This window comes from Lygodium microphyllum, chromosome 3 (genome assembly GCF_053477565.2).
Source record: "Lygodium microphyllum isolate KBCC chromosome 3, Lygodium_microphyllum_v1.1.10, whole genome shotgun sequence".
Classification (NCBI taxonomy): domain Eukaryota; kingdom Viridiplantae; phylum Streptophyta; class Polypodiopsida; order Schizaeales; family Lygodiaceae; genus Lygodium; species Lygodium microphyllum.
The window spans coordinates 169,712,197-169,735,721 of NC_141137.1; positions in this window are offsets into that span (position 1 = coordinate 169,712,197).

A 23,525-nucleotide genomic window follows, 5' to 3' on the forward strand; every position below is an offset into this window, starting at 1 on the left:
GCAAAGGAAGCAAGAAAAACAAAAGAAGAGAGAGAAAGAAGAGCTATGGAAGAGGAGGCAGAGTTGAGGAGACAGGAGGAGGAAGACATGGCCAAAGCAACTCGCTAGTCCATAGAACAACAGAGCGAACTCAATGGCCTAGGGGCTTTAAGTTCACCTAGGGAAGATAGGCCCAGCTCAAGCGCTCAAGTACTCGAAGCCATGGCATCCGTGGTCATCAAAGGCAAGGGTAAGGCCCCCATCCATCCCATCTTGCCCCTCTTGGTGCCCGTTAGCAAAGCAGCCACTGTCACCCCAAGCATCTCAGCCAACGCCGATGTGAACAGTTTGTGGCATGGATGCAATACTTTATCAATAAGGAACTAGCACAAGGAAAGAGTGGGGAGATCACAACCATCGGGCAAAAAAGGCCAACTATCGATGCTGAGTCTAGGCAAGATCCAAAATGCCAAAAAATGGAAGCCTCGACCACCCCAATCCCCACCACTATGACGCCACCCGCAAACCATGACGAGTATGTTGATGAATTGCTCTCTCAGTTAGAGAGGGCAAGGGAGGAAAGGATGATAGTGATGGCCAAACTGGAAGCAAAAAGGGAAGTGGTAGCAGCCTTCCAGCTCGAAAAGACAAGGCAAATGGCAAAGAAACAAAAGGAAATTCTCAACCTGAAACGGGAACTAGAAACCAAGGTAGAAAAGGAGCAAAGCTGGTGGCAACAACTCATAGATGAAAATTAAGAGTTCAAGAAGATACAAGGAGAGTATAAGCTTTTGATCATGCAACACAAGGATCTAGCAGCAAAAATAGGTGGGATCGAATGGGGCATGAAAGAGTTTACCACAGGGGAGGAAGGAAGGAAGTGAGAAGAGGAGCAACACCACCGAGAAATGGAAACTATGACCAAAAGGTTGTCCCTTGAAAGAGGGGAGCAAGAGAGAATGAGCAGGGAATTGGAAGACTAGTAGCAAAGGCTCATGGCCTTGGTGCAAAGACAGGGAGAAGGCATGGAGGAAATCAAAAAAAGAGCCGAAGAGTGGGAAGGCCAAAATGAGCAAAGAGTGAAGACCTTGATGCATTGCTTGGCTCTTATGGAAAAAGAGAAAGTTCTAGTAGAAGGTAGAGCAGAGGCAGCCCAAGTGGCCTTCAATACTCAACAACGAATCTTCCTAAATACCCTGATGGATGCCACTCATGTGGAGGAAGGGGAGTCCTTAGAGGTGGTAAAAAAGAAGCTGAGCATAGCATGCAGAACTTTGCGAGCAAGGCTACACATGCCCTCCCAACCCATTGTAGTTGGGCTAAGCTCGGCGGAGGAACAACGTAGGTACCTGCTATCGGCTGGCCTAACCCCCCAGGAGATTGATGCTCTAGGGTTTGTAGAAGAGGTACAATAGCAAGAATGCCCAGGGAGTGAGGCTGAGCTACAAATCGACCTAGGCAGATTTGAAGAAGAAGTGGTCCCACAACCCCCTTCACCCGATCTTGAAGGGCAGGGGCAACCAACAGGCGCATCTGCGGAAAGGGAAAACACCCCGAGGGAGAAGAGGAGGAAATTGGTGGAAGAAGCTAGACAAATATTGAGGGCTAACCCTATGGCCCAGCTGTGTGCACCCCTCCCGCCATGCCCAAATGACATGCAGGCTAGTTTTCATGAGAAGGAAGAAGCTAGACAAATATTGAGGGCTAACCCTATGGCCCAGCCATATGCACCCCTCCTGCCATGCTCAAATGACATGCATGCTAGTTTTCATGAGGAGTTCATAATTTGGGAGAGACAACAAAAGGAGAAGTGGCCCTTCAATTTCAACTTCCTCATCACCAATGCCCTACCAGAGTCCTTCTCCCCTAAAATAGTGGACGAGGTGATCAACGTTGGAAGCCGACTAAGCCAATAGTGGCTAAAGGAAAGAGAGAAGAATCCCACCCTCTGGGGCACTAAGGATACAGAATATTGGTAGAATAAAGTTTTTGAAGTGCCTCGGTCCGTGCCTCGATACGAGTGCCAACCACTGTGGCAAAGGCGCATCTGCGACGACAATGTGTTCGCATGGATGGCCTTCTGTAACAATCTCCTTTCAGAGAGGAATAACCCTACCTACATGGCGTAGCCTCGTAGAATAGGAGTAGACTTTGATGCAAAGACCCATGGCCGTTACGACTTCCCTGTCATATATAACCCTTGTACCACTTGTCAAGAATCGCATGGTGGGGGGACTTGCTTGAGGTGCTACGCCAAACACACATTATATACACAAGAGGAAGCTCACTCAAGAACACAAGAAGAGAGATAGAGGCCAAAACGTTTTCTTGCTGGTTTTTTCTTCTTCTTCCACACATTATACAATGTACACAAAGTACAAATAAGATACAACATAAAGGAAAGTGGTCTTCTAAGTCAAACAGTGCATAACCGAATACACTAATTGACTGGAATTATATCTTTGCCAGCTGTGCAGGTAGGTGTAACAAACTAAATATAATAGGTGATAAGTCAGTTTGGCCATGTGAGTATCATAATGACCACCAACATGCTAAGTGTAGACATGCGGACTCATCTAGCCAAGCGGTCCATCATCAATGTCTGCACGTGTTGAGCTTGCCATCTCAACTCTCCCCCTCAAGCTCAACTCTATCTCTACAACTCCAAGTAAGCTTCGGAACTTTCGGAGCTTCTCTTCACCCAAGGCCTTTGTGAAAATGTCAGCTATATGATCCTGTGTGCTGATATATACCAAGTCAATCTGTCTTGCATGTACCTTCTCTCTCACAAAGTGGTAGTGTACTTCAATGTGTTTTGTCCTAGCATGGAATACTGGATTCCTAGCTAACTGTATGCTGCTCATGTTGTCACAATGAATGACAAATGGACCATCTCCATGCACATCAAAATCACCTAATAACTTTTGCAACCATACCACCTCAAAAGATGCCATAGCAGCACCTCTGTACTCAGCCTCTATACTCGATAAAGCAATTGTAGGTTGCTTTTTGCTACTCCTTGTAACTGATGCACTACCAAGGGAAAACATGAATCCACTTGTAGATCTTCTGTCTGACATGCTACCAGCCCATTTTGCATTTGTGTATCCAAAGACACGTGCGTCCTCACTTGCCTCATAAAAAAGTCCATAATGTAAAGTGGACTTCACGTACCTCAATATACATCTAGCTGCATCCAAATGAGGCTTTCTAGGAATCTGCATAAATTGACTAACAAGACCAACAGCATAGCTCAAGTCTAGCCTTGTGATAGTCATGTAAATCAAACTCCCTACTATCCTCCTAAACATAGTAGGGTCTTCTATCTCATCTCCAACATCAGCACTCAGCTTCACATTTTGCTCCAATGGTACTGAAAGAGGCTTACATGCTATCATACCATACTTGGATAACATATCCAAGCCATACTGCCTTTGGGATAGCCACATACCATCATTACATCTAATCACCTAAATACCAAGAAAGTATCTTAAATCACCCAAATCTTTCATCTCAAATTCTTCTTTAAGAAGTCCTTAACTTCAGCAATCCCATTGTCACTGTCACCTGTAATAATCAAGTCATCCACATAGATGACTATGATGAACAACCCTACATCTCCCTTTTTCACATAAAGTGAGTGATCAGCATTAGAAATACAAAATCCAATATTGACAAGATACTCTCCAATCTTGTCAAACCATGCTCTAGGTGCTTGCTTCAGTCCATAGAGCTCCTTCTTTAACCTGCACACATATGTGGGATGCTCTAAATCCTCATAACTTGCTGGCTGCTCCATATACACTTCTTATTGCAATTCACCATGCAGGAAGGCATTATTACTATCCATTTTTTGCAAAGTCCAACCTTTGGCTGCTACCAAGGCAATCACACACCTAACGGTTGACATCACAGCAACTAGACTGAATGTCTCTTCATAATCTATGCCATATGTTTGAGCATAGCCTTTTGCAACCAGCCTAGCCTTGTACATGCTAACTGAACCATCTGCATTATGCTTGACTTTGTAAACCCACTTACAGCCAATAGCTTTCTTACCCTTAGGTAAAGGTACAAAATCCCAAGTCTTATTGGCTTCTAATGCAGCCATCTCCTCATCCATTGTTGCATCCCAATGAGCATGACTAACAGCATCCTCAAACAAGTAAGCTCAACATCCTCAACTAGTTTCACCATATAAGCATAATGATGAGCTGCATAACCTTCAAAACCAAATCTTTTAATAGGGTATTTGACCCTGCTAGATCTGTGTACCACCCGATCTCTCAATGGAGCCTTTACATTACTATGAGCTCTTCGTACACTTGGTATCATGACTGAAGGAATACCAAGCTCATCATCCAAACTCTCCAAACCACTAGAATCTCCATCAAATCCCAAATGACTGGTAGATGCATCATTACCATCCAACACTTTCTTCTTTCCTTTGTCCTTCCTTGCAACACTTATAAATCCACCTGAAGATATGGGGCTACTCCTTAGTCTCCTAGACTAAGGGCTCACTGTAGGTATAGTGCCAGATGATGTTTTTGGTCCACTAAGACTCTGTGATTCTTATTTTTCTTTTTGCACATAGCTGTCTTGATCATTATCATCATCTAATACATCACCAGTAGGTGCATACCAGCTGCCCATCTCATCAAAGATAACATCCCTGCTCACTCTGAACTCACCTGTGACATGGTTATAACAACGATACCCTTTCTGCTCTAAAGAGTACCCAATAAAAATACATTTTTTAGCCTTTGGATCAAGCTTCTTCCATAGCTCATCTGGCACATGAAGATATATAACACATCCAAATACCTTCAAGTGTGATACATCGGGCTTCTTGCCAGTAAAGCACTCTTCAGGAGTCATCCCATGAACTGTAGTTGTGGGAGTTCTGTTTATAATGTAGACAGTAGTATGGACAACCTCAGAACCAAAATGCTTAGGCATATTCCTTTCAGTTATTAATGCCCATGCAACTTCTGCAATATGCCTATTTTTCATTTCTGCAACACCGTTTTGCTATGGGGTATACCTGCAACTAAATTTCCTCTTTATCCCATGAGTCCTCAAGAAACCACTCAACTCATTAGAGAGGTACTCTCCCCCTCCATTTGATCTCAAGCACTTCACTTTTAAGCTATTTTCTATTTCAACAGCTACCTTAAAAGATTTGAAGTGCTCAAACGCATCACTCTTTCCTTCATGAAGTATACCCATAGCTTCCTTGAACAGTCATCAATAAATGTGACAAAGTATTTGTTGCCACCAAGAGATACATTCTGTACAGGCCCCCAAACATCTATATGCACTACATCAAGTATTTTTCTACTCACTTCTCTATCATGTGAGAAGGGTTGTCTTGTCTGCTTACCAAACTGGCATGCTTCACAGACTTTATGCAATTATGCAACTCTAAAAGAAGGCAACCCTGTAACTAATCCTCTAGATTGCATTAATTTTTAGCCTTTGCACATTTACATGTCCACTACGTTTATGCCATATTTCAATATCTACAACTACTCCTTTTCCTTTAGCATACACAACAGCATCCATTGCAGGAATTCCAATATCTGAAGTGAACATTCGGCCAACTCTACTTCCTTTTGGGACCAACTTGCACTTATCATTAAAGTCTTCTACAAAACAACCTTTTGCATTGAATTGGACCTGCAACCCCTACTCTACCATTTGGCCAACAGACACTAGATTCTTTGTAATTGATGGCACATGTAATACATCTGTCAGACTCTTTGTCTGGCCATCATACAAGGACAAGACAATATTTCCAATGTGTGAAATTGGGTGGCATGAATTATCATTTGTCTGCACATAACTTGGGTTTTGTAAGTCGTGCATCTCTCCAAACCATTCAACATGACTGGTCATATGATTAGATGCACCTGAATCGACATACCATACATCATTATGTGTCCTCTTTCCTGTAACTGCATTCATCATATGCTGCATAACAAACATACACTCATTTTTGTCTTCATTCTGTCGTGAAGACGATGCATAGTTTCCTTGTTGCAATTTACCACTGCGAATATCATCCTTCTTTGCATAGCAATGGGTTGCAATATGGCATGTTTTGCCACAATAATGGCAAACAATAGCAAAATTTCCAAAACCTCTATTCTGCCATCCACCTCTTCCTCTAGAGCCCCCCTGCCTCTAAAGTTTCCTTTGCCACCAGAAACCTGCATTTCACTAAATTGTTGATTGAACATGTTTTGCTGGTTATCGCCAACACGTCCCATACCACGGCCTCTCAAAGAGGATCTACCACGTCCCCTTATTGAACTCGAGTAAAATGCTTGGACTTGTTCACCATTTCTTTCAGACGAATCACCCTGCATATTGATCTCTTCAGTAATCATGAGAGAGATTGGCTCATCAAAATCTGGAAATGGCTTCCGTACATATACTGAAGTAACAAATGATTTCCATGCCTTCTCATTGTTAAGGCCACTCAAAGTGGATGAAACCAAATCATTATTATCCGGCATTGCATCAATCACTGCTAAAGCATCTACAATGCTCCTCACCTTCAACACATACTCATTGACAGACATTTTTCCTTTCTTCAAGGCATTCAACTCTTGCTTGAGTTGAATCTTTCATGCCTTTGTATTTACTGAAAACATGCTCTCAAAAATTGTACAAGCTGCATGTGAAGTTTCTACATTCCTGATATGTCCCAGCATAGTATTATCAATGAATGCAGATAGCTAGTACATTACCTTTTTGTCTTTCGCATTCCACTCTTTCCATGCTTTTAACTCATCTGCAGTCGGAGGGAAACCTAGCTCTGGCTCCTTTTCTTCACTTGAAACAAACTCATGAAGGCCCTTTCCAATAAGAAAGTTTGTCACACAAAACTTCCATGAAGGGTAGTTGTTCTTTTCGAGCTTCTCAATAATGGGATTTCCACTGTTCTCGGCCATTATCACAAACAAGGATACACAGCAAGCTAGTCTTCTCTAATCTTTCACAACACGTACACATCAATACACCAAGTAACATTTTTCACTGATTGCTCAATAGTACATGTAATTTGCAACCTATTTGCAAATAAGCCTTATGTTTGCTTCCTGCAAACACCTCAAAAATTACATATTCGTAATCTGTAACCTGTGCATGCACTTTCGGTCAATACAGCCAAAAACACAATGTACCCTAAAACTGTTGTCCACAGCCTTAAGGCTCTAAAACGGGGCCTGAAACAGCCTCCGATGCCCCAAATAACTACATAAAAATCCTAAAGAGCTTATTGGTAGAATAGATAGTGATTTTCTCACACACCAATTCTCACAACAATCTGATATTTTTGCTTGACCTTGCTTCCAGTGCCTCCACACAGGCACTATCCAAGAGAGAGAGTGGAAGGATGGGAGAGCTTCTTACCCATTGCTTGCTTGCTCAAACCTCGCTTTTTCTCCTTCACTTTAGCCTTCAAAATTAGCCTCTCTCAGTGGTGCGGCTCTGATACCATGTCAAGAATCGCGTGATGGGGGGACTTGCTTAAGGTGCTGCGCTAAACACACACTATATACACAAGAGGAAGCTCACTCAAGAACACAAGAAGAGAGATGGATGCCAAAATGTCTTCTTGCTGTTTTTTTCTTCTTCTCACACACACTATACAATGTACACAAAGTATAGATAAGATACAACGTAAAGAAAAGTGGCCTTCTAAGTCAAACAGTGCATAACTGACTACACTAATCGATTGGCATTATATCTTTATCATCTGTAGATAGGTGTAACAAACTAAATATAATAAGTGATAAGTCAGTGGCCATGTGAGTATCATAATGACCACCAACGTGCTAAGTGTAGACATGTGGACTCATCTAGCTAGGCGGTCCATCATCAATGTCCGCACATGTTGAGCTTGCCATCTCAACACCACCACCTTAGCCCAAGCCCTCACCTTCACCTCCAATAGCTTAGATGCCACCATGACATGCTTTATTGCTGATTTCTGCTCTTGCTCGGACATTACCACTTGCAACTATCTGAGGCTCCTAAAAATCCTACTTAGGTAGGACCCCACCCCAGCCGAATGTGGCCTTCCCCCACTCTTTTTTTATCCTAACGCAATTGATAGCTGCACGATGACCTACCTGATGATGCGAGCTAGCCTCCTCCCTTTTTTCTGCCACCTCGGTGTTCTTGAAGATATGAGTGACAACCAATTCACTCGCTGCAGCCATCTGTTCCTTTTCACCACTCCTCTCCAGGTCTGCTTGAACCTTAAGAATTTCATGCAGAGCTGGAGATGTTTTAGCCATTCCATTAAATCTCCTTCGCCACTCCATCCTAAGGATGAGGACTAACAATTCCCTACTACTGAACAAAAAAAGAAAAAACGTATCCGCAGGCAAGTCGTGGCACATGGCTCATAGTCCCTACACCTAGGGGTCCTTAAGTTAGGCATGTGACTCAGTCGACTGGCCCTATTCCTAAACCCCTAGCCCTTTTTTGCCTCCCCACTTCACACTTAGGGCACCCCAAGGGTAGGACACACCTAAGGAGCTGACACTAGCCTCAAGTTAGACCTATCACCCTAAGCTACACACACCGCACCTCCCCTTACACAAACATGGTTCTCAAGTGTGGGACATCACCCAGGATTACCTAGGGTTAGACCCAACTCCCTGTTCCACCAACACAAGCATCAAACACTGTACAGTGAGGTAGACACCCCCATTAGGTTGAGCACCTTCTCTTTCCAAGTACAATAGGATGTTGCGACCCATCAACTTCGGAAGCCCCCATCATCCACTCTACGCCCCTTAATTCTCCACCGCAATCGTTCTCAAAGCTTCCCAATCACACGAGTCCCCTAGCCCTGGCCCAGAATCCACCCTTCCACAAAAGAGATCTCACAGTGCCATGGGACTAACACCCATCTCGGAAGGGGGTAATGTTAACCTCAGTTCAAGATGACGGAAAAATGAAGAAAAAAGCAAAAAAAGAACGGAAAAAGAACAAGGGTGCAAAGGCAGCCCTTAAAAGACTAAGTAGAGGCGAAAGTGCAATTTTAAAGAGAAGGCTCCTCAAAAAACTCAAAAAACTCTTGTAAAAGAGTGCCAAGCTTTATTTTAAGAGTGTCGGACTCTCACCCATGCAATTTGTAAAGGTAGATAGGTGGTAGAAAGGAAGCTAGGAAGATAGGAGGACAATGGGAAAAAATGCCTAGGCCACGGCCAGGCCATGTAAAAAGGATGGGCGCCCATGGAATTTTAGGGCTTGTATATATAAAGTTCAAAAAGTGAATGGAAGCTCATTCTTTGGTGTGTGGCTAACAAGAGACCTCTCTTCTTCCTTTCTTCCCTAGTCCAATTGTCATTCAACATGAACAACATCAACAACTTGGTATATATATCAGCACACTTGGTATATATCAGCACATAAGATCAAAGAGATGACATTTTCACAAAGGCATTAGGTGCAGAGAATCTTCAAAAGTTTTGAAGCTTACTTGGAGTCGCAGAGATACAATTGAGCTTGAGGGGGAGTGTTGAGATGGCAAGCTCAACACATACGGACATTGATGATGGACCACCTGGCTAGATGGGTCTACACATCTACACTTAGCATGTCAATGGTTATTATGATCCTCACTTAGCCACACTAACTTATCACTTATTATATTTGATTTGTTACACCTACCTACAACCGGTATACTTATAGCACTAGTTTATTAGTATAGTCAATTATACACTATTTGACTTAGTAGGCCACTTTCCTTTATGTTGTATCTTATATATATTTTATATATATTGTATTATGTATGAAAGAAGAAGAAGAAACCAATAAGAAAATTCTTTGGCCTCCATCTCTCTTTTTGTGTTCTTGAGAGAGCTTCCTCATGTGTTTAGTGTATGTTTGACACAATAGCTCAAGCAAGTCCCTCCATTATGCAATTCTTGACATTTTACAGGCCTCTTTTGTGTCAGTTTGTGTGGTGTATGTGTTTTGTTCTTATGTGAATGGCACCTCGAACTCCTCTCCCAGTCCAATATGTTCCTTTGGTCAATCAAGATTATTCTCAGTTGTTGGAATCAGACCTTACTAGTAAGGCCAGTCTATCCCATTTTATGGCTCTCTCATTGCCACTCATTCCTAATGATCCTACCTTGTGTGATGAGTTCTTAACCTCTTATAGTAAGCAGTCAAGTTTTGTTCATGGTACCACTGTCTTGATAATAGCTTGAGGATTGGGGAAGGCTTTCTCTCTTTCCTACCATGGGGAGACATTTCTAGTATCCTGCCAGCTTTTTTCCAATGTAGACATTATGAAGCTCTTGCATAGATAGACCAAAGGTCTTATTGGATGCTTAATGAGTCATCACTACATTTGGAGTTTGTGTTTCCATGATCTATGATTCCTTTTGAAAACAATTGTGTCAGCTCCTTTAGGATAATTTTATGCCTACCAAAACTCCATCTAATTACATGTCCAAGGAATTATTCACTATTTCCAAAATGGTGCTCAAGGGCATGATCATTAATTGGAGTTCTAATCTCCTTACCAAAATGGATAAATACTTTATTAGGGTTACTAGGGATAATGTGACTAATGTCACATATGGTTCTTACTTGTATGATTTCTTAACATATTCTGCCCTTGCAAAGAAAATTCTACCACATTCTGAAAATCCTCTAGTGATTTTGAGCCTATCCCTAAAGATCATGACTCCCCTCCACCTTTGGTCCTTCAAAGGAAGCACTTAAAGCATGTGGGTGAAATAGTGTATGCCTTAGTTCCTCTAGTGCCAATCCTTGCTATATCAAGTAGTACCCTTCTTGCATACCTAACATCTCCAAATTTATTTAGGGCACACAGAGATGGTAGTTTGTACATATCAATTCCTTCTTTGCATTTCCTAATAGCACAAGATGCCATTACTTTCTTGTGTAAAAACATTTAGAGTTCTATAGAAATATCAGTCACAACTTGTGTTCAACAATTGTACTCTTCTTTCTATGAGGTGTTGTAGCAATCCAATGAGGAGTTACATAATGCTAATAATGAGCTTGCCTCAACTAAGGAAAATATTACTAATCTTTTCAAACAAATGGATTCATAAACTAAATTGTTAGAAGCCCAAAAAGTAGAAATATCCTCTTTGCAAGCCCAATTGACAAAAGAAAAGGTTCAGGTAGCTGCTATCAATGAGAATAAGGATTGTCTCTTTTAAGGAAATCTAGGAGCTTAAAGCTTTAATTGATGTCCAAACAATGGAGTTACAGTTAACAGATTGTATAGTTGAGCATTAAAATACCAAGATTGAGGAGTTAAAAGGACAGTTGGCTCAATCATGCTCCATTCCTCTAGGTCCTAATGTACCATCAATACATCTTTATCAACTACAAACTTGGTTGCTCTTTGATGTAATGCAACCTTGTGTCATTTATTCCAAGCTAATGTGGAAAGGCTTCAATCTAGAATGGATCTTTTGTGATCTTGTTTTGAGCAATTTATGGAATACATCCTACTAGATTATTCTTTCTTTGTACACTATCAACGACAAAATCTTACCTTTATATGAAGTTGTCCATTATGGATTTGCATCCTCCACTGGATGGATGGAGTGGTGCTTGGTTCTCAGATCTCTTAGTAGAGGTTGCCTGTATGGTTTTTGTGGATTGAGTTATACCAAACACCATGTTGATGTCTTATATGTATCTTAGAGGTGATCTTTTGATTCCAAACGACGAGGATATGTCTTGGTATATGGGGGACGCTATTTTACAAGCTATTCTTTATATCTGATATTTGGATTTGTAAATGGATGGGATTTTTCAGGCTTATTCTTCCAAAGTGGATGCATGTCTTGAGGTTTCTTGGCATTCCATGATAGATTCTATTGTATTGAATTAGAGATAATTGAAAGCCCTTGCACAATTATAAAATACTAGCTGTTGAGATGGCAAGCTCAACATGTGTGGACATTGATGATAGAACGCTTGGCTAGATGGGTCCGCACGTCTACACTTAGCACGTTGGTGGTCATTATGATACTCACATGGCCACTAACTTATCACTTATTATATTTATTTTGTTACACCTACCTACTACAGCTAGCAAAGACATAGTGCCAGTAGATTAGTGTAGTCAGTTATGCACTGTTTGACTTAGTAGCCCATTTTCCTTTATGTTGTATCTTATCTATACTTTGTGTACATTGTATAGTGCATGAAAAAAGAAGAAGAAACCAGCAAGAAGATGTTTTGGCCTTCATCTCTCTTCTTGTGTTCTTGAGTGAGCTTCCTCTTGTGTATACAATGTGTGTTTGGCGCAGTAGCTCAAGCAAGTCCCCCTCCCACGTGATTCTTGACATGGTATCAGAGCCGCGTCACTAAGAGAGGCTGATTTCGAAGGCTAAAGCAAAGGAGAAGAAGCAACGAGTAAGAAGCTCTCCCATTCTTCCACTCTCTTTCTTGGATAGTGCCTGTGGAGGCACCAGAAGCAGGGTCGAGCAAAAATCTCAGATTGTTGTGAGATTTGGTGTGCAAGAAAATCACTGTATATTCGCAAACCAGCCCTTTAGGGCCTTCCCGCAGTTATTTTGGGTGTCTAAGGCCGTTTCAGGCCCCATTTTAGAGTCGCAAGGTTGTGGACAACAGTTTCAGGGTACATTGTGATTTCGGTTGTATTGAGCAAAAGTGGATGCACAGGTTACAGATTGTGAATCTATAATTTTTGAGGTATTTCCAGGAAGCAAACATAAGGTTCATTTACAAACAGGTTGCAGATTACATGTACTGTTGAGAAATCAGTGAAAAAGGTTGCTTGGTGTTTTGTTGTGCACGTGTTGTGAAAGATTGCAGAAAACTAGATTATTGTGTTATATCCTTGTTTGTGATAATGGCAGAGAACAGTGGAAATCCCATTATTGAGAAGCTCAACAAGAACAACTACCCTTCATGGAAGTTCCGTGTTACGAACTTCCTCATTGGAAAGGGCCTTTATGAATTTGTGTTAGGTGAAGAAAAGGAGCCAGAGCTGGGTATCCCTCTGACTGCACATGAATTAAAAGCATGGAAAGAATGGAATGTGAAAGACAAAAAGGTGATGTACTAGCTATCTGCAGTCATTAATAATACTATACTGGGACATATTAGGAATGTAAAAACTTCGCATGTAGCTCGGACAATTTTTGAGAGCATGTTTTCTATAAATACAAAGGCATGAAAGATTCAACTCAAGCAAGAGTTGAATGCCTTGAAGAAAGGGAAAATGTCTGTCAATGAGTATGTTTTGAAGGTAAGAAGCATTGCGGATGCCTTAGCAGCGATTGATGCAATGTCGAATGATGATGATTTGGTTTCAACCACTCTGAGTGGCCTTAACAATGAGAAAGCATGGAAATCATTTGTTACTTCAGTATGAGTACGGAAGCCATTTCCAGATTTTGATGAGTTTATCTCTCTCATGATTACTGAAGAGATCAATATGTAGGGTGATTCGTCTGAAAGAAATGGTGAACAGGTCCAAGCATTTTACTCGAGTTCAGGAGGGGGACGTGGTAGATCCTCTTCGAGAGACCGTGGTATGGGACATGCTGACGATAACCAACAAAACAGGTCCAATCAATAGTTTGGTGAAATGCAAGTTTTTGGAGGTAGAGGAAACTTTAGAAGTAGGGGGAGCTCTAGAGGAAGAGGTGGATGGTAGAATAGAGGTTCTAGAAATTCTACTATTGTTTGCCATTATTGTGGCAAAATAGGCCATATTGCAACCCACTGCTATGCAAATAAGGATTATATTCGCAGTGGTAAATTGCAGCAAGGAAACTATGCATCGTCTTTACGATAGAATGAAGAAAATAAATGAGCGTCTGCTTGTTATGCAGCATATGATGCATGCAATTATAGGAAAGGAGACACATGATGATGTATGGTATGTCGATTCAAGTGCATCTAATCATATGACCAATCATGTTGAATGGTTTGGAGAGATGCAAGACTTACAAAACCCAGGCTATATGCAGACGGATGATGATTCATGCCACCCAATTTCACACTTGGAAAAGGTTCCCTTGTCCTTGAATGATGGCCAGACAAAGAGTCTGACAAATGTATTACTTATGCCATCAATTACAAAGAATCTAGTGCTTGTTGGCCAAATGGTAGAGCAGGGGTTGCAGGTTCGATTCAATGCAAAAGGTTATTTTGTAGAAGACTTTAATGATAAGTGCAGGTTGGTCGCAAAAGGAAGTAGAGTTGGCCGAAAGTTCACTTTAGATGCTGGAATTCCTGCAATGGATGCTGCTATGTATGCTAAAGGAAAAGGAGTAGTTGCAAATATTGAAATATGGCATAAACATATTGGACATGCAAATGTGCAAAGGTTGAAATTAATGCAGTCCAGAGGATTGGTTACAAGGTTGCCTTCATTTAGAGTTGCAAAATTGCATAAAGTCTGTGAAGCATACAAGTTTGGTAAGTAGGCAAGACAACCCTTCACGCATGATAGAGAAGTGAGTAGAAAAATACTTAATGTGGTGCATATAGATGTTTGGGGGCCTACACAGAATGTATCTCTTGGTGGCAGCAAATACTTTGTCACATTTATTGATGACTATTCAAGGAAGTTATGGGTATACTTCATAAAGGAAAAAAGTGATGTATTTGAGCACTTCAAATCTTTTAAGGCAGTTGTTGAAACAGAAACAGGCTTAAAAGTAAAGTGCTTGAGATCAGATGGAGGGGGAGAGTACCTCTCTAATGAGTTCAGTGGCTTCTTGAGGAATCATGGGATAAAGAGGCAATTTACTTGCAACTATACCCCACAACAAAATGGTATTGCAGAAAGAAAAAACATGCATATTGCAGAAGTTTTGCAGGCATTAATGGTTGAAAAGAATATGCCCAAACATTTTTGTTCTGAGGCTGTCCATATTGTTGTTTACATTATTAACAGAACTCCCACAGCTGCAGTTCATGGGATGACACCTGAAGAATTTTATTGGATACTCTTTAGAGTAGAAAGGATATCGATGTTATAAGCATGTCACAGGTGAGTTCAGAGTGAGCAGGGATGTTATCTTTGATGAGATGGGAAGTTGGTATACACCTGATGGTGATATTTTGGATGATGATAATGATCAGGATAGCTATGTGCAGAAAAATAACCAAGAATCACAGAGTCTTAGTGGACCAGAAACATCATCTAGTACTATACCTACAGTAAGCCCTTGGTCTGCTGGGAGACTGAGTAGCCCCACATCTTCAGGTGGATCTATAAGTGTTGCAAGGAAGGACAAAGGAAAGAAGAAAGTGTTGGATGGTAATGATGCATCTACCAGTCATTTGGGATTTGATGGAGATTCTAGTGGTTCAAAGAGTTCAGATGATGAGCCTGGCATTCCTTCAGTCAGGACACCAAGTGTACAGAGAGCTCATAGTAATGTAAAGGCTCCATTAAGTGATCCGGTGATACGTAGATCTAGCAGGGTCATATACCCTGTTAAAAGATTTGGTTTTGAAGGTTATGAAGCTTACCATTATGCTTATATGGTGAAACTAGTAGAGGATGTTGAGCCTACCTATTTTGAGGATGTTGTTGGTCATGCTCAATGAGATGCAGCAATGGATGAGAAGATGGTTGTATTAGAAGCCAATAAGACTTGGGATTTGGTACATTTACCTAAGGGTAAGAAAGCTATTGGTTGTAAGTGGGTTTACAAAGTCAAGCATAATGCAGACAATTCAGTTAGCAGGTATAAGGCTAGGCTAGTTGCAAAAGGATATGCTCAAACATATGGCATAGATTATGACGAGACATTCAATCTAGTTGCTAGGATGGCAACTATTAGGTGTGTGATTGCATTGGCAGTAGCCAAAGGTTGGAGTTTGCAGCAAATGGATGTTAAGAAGGCCTTCTTGCATAGTGAATTGTAAGAAGAAGTGTATATGGAATAGCCAGCAGGTTATGAGGTTTTAGAGCATTCCACATATGTGTACAGGTTAAAGAAGGCGCTCTATGGGATAAAACAAGCACCTAGAGCATGGTGTGACAAGATTGGAGGGTATCTTGTCAATATTGGATTTTGTATTTCTGATGTTGATTGCTCACTTTATGTGAGAAAGGGAGATGCAGGGTTGGTCATCATAGTCATTTATGTGGATGATGTGATTATTACAGGTGACAATGACAATGGGATTGCTAAAGTTAAGGACTTCTTGAAGAAGAATTTGAGATGAAAGATTTGGGTGAGCTAAGATACTTTCTTGGTATTAAGGTGATCAGATGTGATGATGGTATATGGCTGTCCCAAAGGCAGTATGGCTTGGATATGTTATCCAAGTATGGTATGACAACATGTAAGCCTTTTTCAGTACCATTGGAGCAAAATGTGAAACTGAGTTCTGATGTTGGGGATGAGATAGAAGAGCCTACTATGTTTAGGAGGATAGTAGGGAGTTTGATTTACATGACTATCACAAGGCCATTTGAGCAAAATGTGAAGCCGAGTTCTGATGTTGGGGATAAGATAGAAAAGCCTACTATGTTTAGGATGAGATAGAAGAGCCTACTATGTTTAGGAGGATAGTAGGGAGTTTGATTTACATGACTATCACAAGGCCAGACTTGAGCTATGTTGTTGATCTTGTCAGTTACTTTATGCAAATGCCTAAAAAGCCTCATTTGGATACAGTTAGTCTGAAGTCCACTTTACATTATGGACTTTTTTATGAGGTAGGTAAGGATGTACAGGTCTTTGGATATATAGATGCAGATTGGGTTGGTAGCATGTTAGACAGAAGATCTACAAGTGGATTCATGTTTTCCCTTGGTAGTGCAACAGTTACACGGAGCAGCAAAAAGCAACCCACAGTTGTTTTATCGAGTACAGAGGCTAAGTATAGAGGTGTTGCTATGGCAACATGTGAGGTGGTATGGATGCAAAAGTTATTAGGTGATTTGGACGTGCAGGGAGATTGTCCAATTGTCATTCATTGTGACAACATGAGCAGCATACAACTTGCTAGGAATCCATTATTCCATGCTAGGACAAAACACATTGAGGTGCACTACCACTTTGTGAGAGAGAAGGTACTTGCAAGAGAGATTGACTTGGTATATGTCAGCACACAGGATCAGATAGTTGACATTTTCACAAAGGCATTGGGTGCAGAGAAGCTTCAAAATTTTCAAAGCTTACTTGGAGTTGCAGAGATATAGTTGAGCTTGAGGGGAAGTATTGAGATGGCAAGCTCAACATGTGCGGACCTTGATGATGGACCGCCTAGCTAGATGGGTCCGCACGTCTATACTTAGCATGTTGGTGGTCATTATGATACTCACATGGCCACTGACTTATCACTTATTATATCTAGGTTATTACACCTACCTACATTTGGCAAAGACATAGCACCAATCGATTAATATAGTCAGTTATGCATTGTTTGACTTAGTAGGCTACTTTCCTTTATGTTGTATCTTAATATACTTTGTGTACATTGTATAGTGTGTGAAAGAAGAAGAAGGAACCAACAAGAAAACGTTTTGGCCTTCATCTCTCTTCTTGTGTTCTTGAGTGAGCTTCCTCTTGTGTATACAGTGTGTGTTTGGCACAGCAGCTCAAGAAAGTCCCCCCACCACGCAATTCTTGACACCAACAAATTGAGGAAGGATCTTTTAGTCCATGTTTCTAAACAATCCCCTTTTGACAATTTCTTCTTTGAATTTTACATTTACCGCTCTGTTCTAGGTCTAATCGCTGCCTTCCCTTACTTATTATCAACAAATGACCCACAAATGTGATTCTTATTTATCCATACTTCAATCGATTCTCCATGTTATTTCTCCTCTTCTTTTCTAACCACAAGGTGCTCCCCGAATTCCTATTGTTACACATTTCCCATTCATTTTGGATCGTGTTTTCTCCTCTGTTCCTCTTGTCCTCCACCATCTACCACACTCCTTTCTATTTTTCTAGTGTATTTCTTAATCCCTTTCTTATTCGATTTAGTTAAATTACATGAATCTCCATCTTTAACCCTTTCTTATTTTTACAATTTTTCATATCCATATCTTCATCCCCTTGATACTTGTTCCTCTTCCCCTATCCACATCCTTTATTCCTACTTTCTCTTAGTTGGTTAATAGCCACTCCAGTTTTGATTTGCAAATACCTAGATAAAGAGGGTGGAGTCAAAGTGATTCACTAACAAGACCTCAAATTGACTGGCCTATGATTCTAGGGGATTGGAAGACTCCTATATAAGATTATCAAAATTATTTGTAGTTTTTTCAAATCTATTATCAATCTATTGATCCTTTAGTTAAATTAATTGCTCATTTTTCTTAGTAGTTAGCATACATACATCGTCATTCTTATAATGATCAAAAGATAGCACCAAAGTTGTGTATTAATGTCAATGTGGATATTGATTCTTGTTAGTTGGATATCTTTGTCAAGATTGTGGGAGAGAAGGAAGGAGTCTCACTTGTAGCTTTCTTGCTTGCACAATAGGGGAGGCTGCAAACAATTTTCCTCTTCTTAGTTGTGTAAGCCAAAAGAACTCAAGTACAAAGAAATAGAAGAACCCTATATATGGGTCTCAAACCAAACTCAACTAACTAAGGTGGCATACTAACAGAGCCACGAACTAGAGTAGATAAGGGTAGCTGTCATGTAGCTATTATTCATGGGTGGTGTACCAACCGCATCTGCAACAACTGACACGTCGGTGACATAAATGCACAACGGTCACCCTGTCATATCACGAGTGAAGCTTGGTATCTCAACACTCCCCCTCGAGCTCAATCCCAATTCTTGCACACCAAGCAGGTCTCTGAACTTGCGCAGCTTCTCTACGCCCAATGCCTTCGTGAATATGTCAGCTACATGATCCTCTGTGCTGACATAAACTAGATCAATAAGACCTAGTAAAACCCTCTCCTGCACATAGTGATAATGCACCTCAATGTGCTTTGTTCTAGCATGATAGACTGGGTTATTTGCCAAGTGTATACTACTCATGTTGTCATAATAAATGACAACTGGCCCATCTGTAGGCTGATGCATATCATAAAGTAGCTTATGCAACCAAGCTACCTCACATGCAACCATTGCTGCACCCTTGTACTCAGCCTCTGTGCTCGACAAGGCAACTGTAGGCTATTTCTTGCTGCTCCAAGTGATTGCAGCACTCCCAAAAGAGAACACATATCCACTGGTAGATCGTCTATCAGAAATACTACCAGCCCAATCAGCATCAGTGTATCCATGCAACTGTATTTGAACCCCAGTCTCATAAAGTAGTCCATACTGCAATGTGGACTTCACATACCTGAGTATGCGTCTAGCTGCATCCAAATGCGGTTTCCTTGGAGCCTGCATAAACTGACTTACCAATCCAACAGCATAGCTCAAATCTGGCCTGGTAATATTCATATAAATCAAGCTTCCTACTATGCGTCTGTACATAGAAGGGTCTTCCAGAAGCTCACCTACATTTGCGCCTCAACTTCACATTCTGCTCCAAAGGAACTGAAATAGGCTTACAGCCTATCATCCCATATTTGGACAGCATGTCCAATCCATACTGCCTCTACAAGAGCTGTATCCCACTTGGTGATCTAATCACCTCAATGCCCAAGAAATAACGTAGCTCTCCCAAATCCTTTATCTCAAACTTTTGCTTCAATAGCATTTTCACATGAAGGATATCTTCATCACTATCACGTGTGATAATCTAGTCATCAATATAAATGACAAGTAACATAATACCTTTCTCTGTTTTTCTCACATAAAGTGAGAAATCTGCCTTGGAAATCTGAAAGCCAATAGTGACAAGATACTGTCCTATCTGGTATGACCATGCTCTAGGTGCTTGCTTCAAGCCATACAATGCTTTCTTCAACCTGCAAACAAACTCAAGATGAACAACATGCACATAACCTGGTGGCTGCTCCATATAGACCTCTTCTTGCAAATCACCATGTAAGAATGCATTCTTTACATCCATCTGATGTAAAGACCATTCCTTTGATGCAGCCATAGCAATGGCTGCTCTTACGATTGCCATCCTTGCAATCGGACTGAATGTTTCTTCATAGTCAATGCCATATGTTTGTGTATATCCCTTGACTGCTAATCTTGCCTTGTATCTGTTCATAGAACCATCTACATTGTGCTTCACCTTATAAGCCCACTTACAGCCAATTGCATTTTTACCTTTAGGCAAAGATACCAACTCCCATGTAGAATTTGCTTCCAAGGCATCCATTTCTTCATCCATGGCTTTCTCCTATTTTTCTTTTCCCATGGCTTGCTCAAAAGAAGTGGGTTCTGGTTCATGTATCACTTTGACCATATATGCATAGTGAATGGCTGTAAATCCATCATATTTCAGCCTATCCACAGGATTCCTAGCCCTGGTAGACCTGCGCAAAGTAGGTTCACTCCCAGGTGCTCTCAAAACATCCCTGGTCTTCCTTACTCCAGGTGTAACAATAGAAGGAATACCCAACTCATCATCAATGCTCTGTTCTGAGCCACTGGATTCACCATCCACATAAGAGTGACATGCATTCGCATCAAACATGGGCTGATCTACCTTCTCTTTTCCTTTTCGTGATACCTACATACCACTATCTGCATTGCTTTGAGAAGATTCTCCTGATCTCAATCTGCCTGTCCATGGCGAAGAATGTGAACCACTGCTAGAGGACGCTCCAGGTCCACTAATATCTTGTGACTGCTGCTGTGAGTTCTGTGCAGCATTACCATTTTGTGCATCTACATTATCAATCACATTTACTAGTTTATACTAGCTACTCATCTCATCAAAAACAACATCTCTACTCACTGTAAACTTACGAGTAGAAGGGTTATAGCATCTATACCCTTTTTGTTGCAGAGAATAACCAATAAAGATACACTTCTCAGATTTTGGATCCAACTTGGATCTCAACTCATCTGGCACATGAACATAGGCAATGCAACCAAAAATTTTCAAATGAGAAATATCTGGTTTCCTACCAGTATACCTCTCCTCTGGAGTCATACCATGTATTGCTACAGTGGGAGTCCTGTTCATTATGTAGACTGATGTAGCAACTCCTCCAGCCTAGTAAAAATCTGGCAAGTCTTTTTCATTGAGCATGGCATGAGATACCTCTCCAATATGCCTGTTTTTCCTTTCTGCAATTCCATTTTGTTGTGGGGTATGACTGCATGAATATTGCTGCTTTATGCCATGCTCCTGCAGGAACCTTGCAAACTCATTTGAGAGATACTCTCCCCCTCCATCTGACCTTAGGCATTTTATCTGCAAGCTTGTTTCTTTTTCAACCATAGCTTTATGAGTTTTGAAATGCCCAAAAACTTCACTTTTCTTTTTCATAAAATACACCCAAACTTTTCTGCTATAGTCATCAATAAAAGTTACAAAATAATGATAGCCTCCAAGAGATGCAGCTTTAGTAGTCCACACATCAGAGTGGATTAATTCCAATGGCTTCTTACTCTCTTGAACATGTCTAGGAAATGGTTTCCTTGCCTGTTTTCCAAACTGACAGGCTTCACATATCTTATGCATTTCTGCAATCTTGAATTTAGGCAATCCTACAACAATATTTTGGGCGTGCATTGATTTAAGTCGTTGTACATTAACATGACCAATGTATTTATGCCAAATATCAATATCTGCAACTACATGGTCCCATGTGCAAACATTGCTGCACTCAATTCAGACATGTATGCATCCAACGTAAACATTCTGCCCTTCTTCTTTCCTTTTGCTATCAAGTGACCTTTATTTTTCATATCCTCAACAAAGCATCCATGAGGATTAAATCTGACCTGCAAGCCCTGCTCAACCATTTGACTAACAGAAACCAGATTCTTGGTCATATTCGGGACATGAAATACATCGGACAGGTATTTCTTTTTCCCATCCTGCATAGACAAGGGAATTTTTCCAATCTGCACAATAGGATGTGCAGTATCATCACCAGTCTCCACAAATCCTGGTTTTTCCATTTTCCTTGCATCCTCCATCCATTTTGCATGACCTGTCATGTGGGTTGATGCACCTGAGTCAACATACCATACATCGTTGCTTTCTTCTGCACTTGTCACAGAATTATTCATGTGCTGCACCATAAACAAATGCTCATTTCTGTCATCACCATGTCTACTAGAAGATGCATAATTCCCTTGTTGCAGTTTTCCATTCATGATGTCATTCTGCTTTTTATAGCAGTCTTTAGCCATATGACCCATTTTACCATAGTAGTAGCATTCAACATTATTGTTTGCATTTTGGCCTCTTTGCCATCCACCACGACCTCTCTGGCTCCCCCTACCTCTAGAGTTACCACGTCCTCCTCCATAGGACTGGTTTTCTTGAGTTTGCTGCATATTCTGATTTCTACCACGGCCTCCAAATCGGCCTCCTCTACCTCTGCCTCTACCTCTTCCAGCATTTGAGTAGAAGACAGCTTCTTTTGAAGTTCCTCCTAAAGAAGATGCACCACCATTTCTCTGCTCCTCAGAAATTAGAAGAGCAATCAACTCCTCAAAATCAGGAAATCTTTCACGGACGGAAATGGATGTTCGGAACTGTGCATAATTCTTTCCTAGACCATTCAAAGTCACAGAAACTAAATCGTCATCTTCCATTGGCGACCCAATGGAAGCAAGTGCATCTGCAATCTTCTTCACCTTCATGTGGTAGTCATTGATGCTCATATTTTCTCTTTGCACATTATGCAACTCTTGCTTGAGCTGCATTTTCCTGGCTTGCGTATTTGTGCTATACATTTTTGACAAAGTATCCCATGCCTCCTTTGGCGTACTTGCATCCTGAATATGCACAATCATAGAGTCTGAAATGATGATAGACAGCCAATACATAACTTTCGTGGCTCTCTCATGCCATGCTTTAAATGCCCGCATTTGCTGTTGATTGGGAACATCAGGAAGAACTAGTTCTTCTTCATTTCCTGCAACAAATTCCCAATATCCTTTTCCCATAAGGAAATTCGTCCTTTAAACTTCCATGCTTGGAAGTTCTTCTTGTCAAGCTTTTCAGTGACAATCTGTGAGAGAGAATCAGACGCCATTACAGAACATTGCAAAAAATTCTGTCATTGCAAAGAACACAGCTTCAACCTCACAAGGGAAAATCTGCAAAACTGACGAAAGTGGTATTTGACCACATAGTCACTTCCTAGTGACGATTTTGCATCAACAGGCAACAAGGATGATTCTGTAACTCCCAATGTCTCTGCGCACAAGCACACGATGCAATTTCTACAGTAACTTTTCACCAACCTGTAGAATAGTGGTTGCACAGCATAAAACTGGGCCTTTTCCTGAGTGCGTGCAGAAAACTTTCGCCTCCAAAACAGGCCCCGAAATGGCCTCAAATCAGAAAAACAGGGTCGCCAAGGGCTAAAGCCCTGGCCCACAGCATATACTGCCCTCTTGCTTCATCGCGAAGGGCGTCTCAACCTGAGACAATGCACTCTTGCAATTTCCGGTTGTGCTACC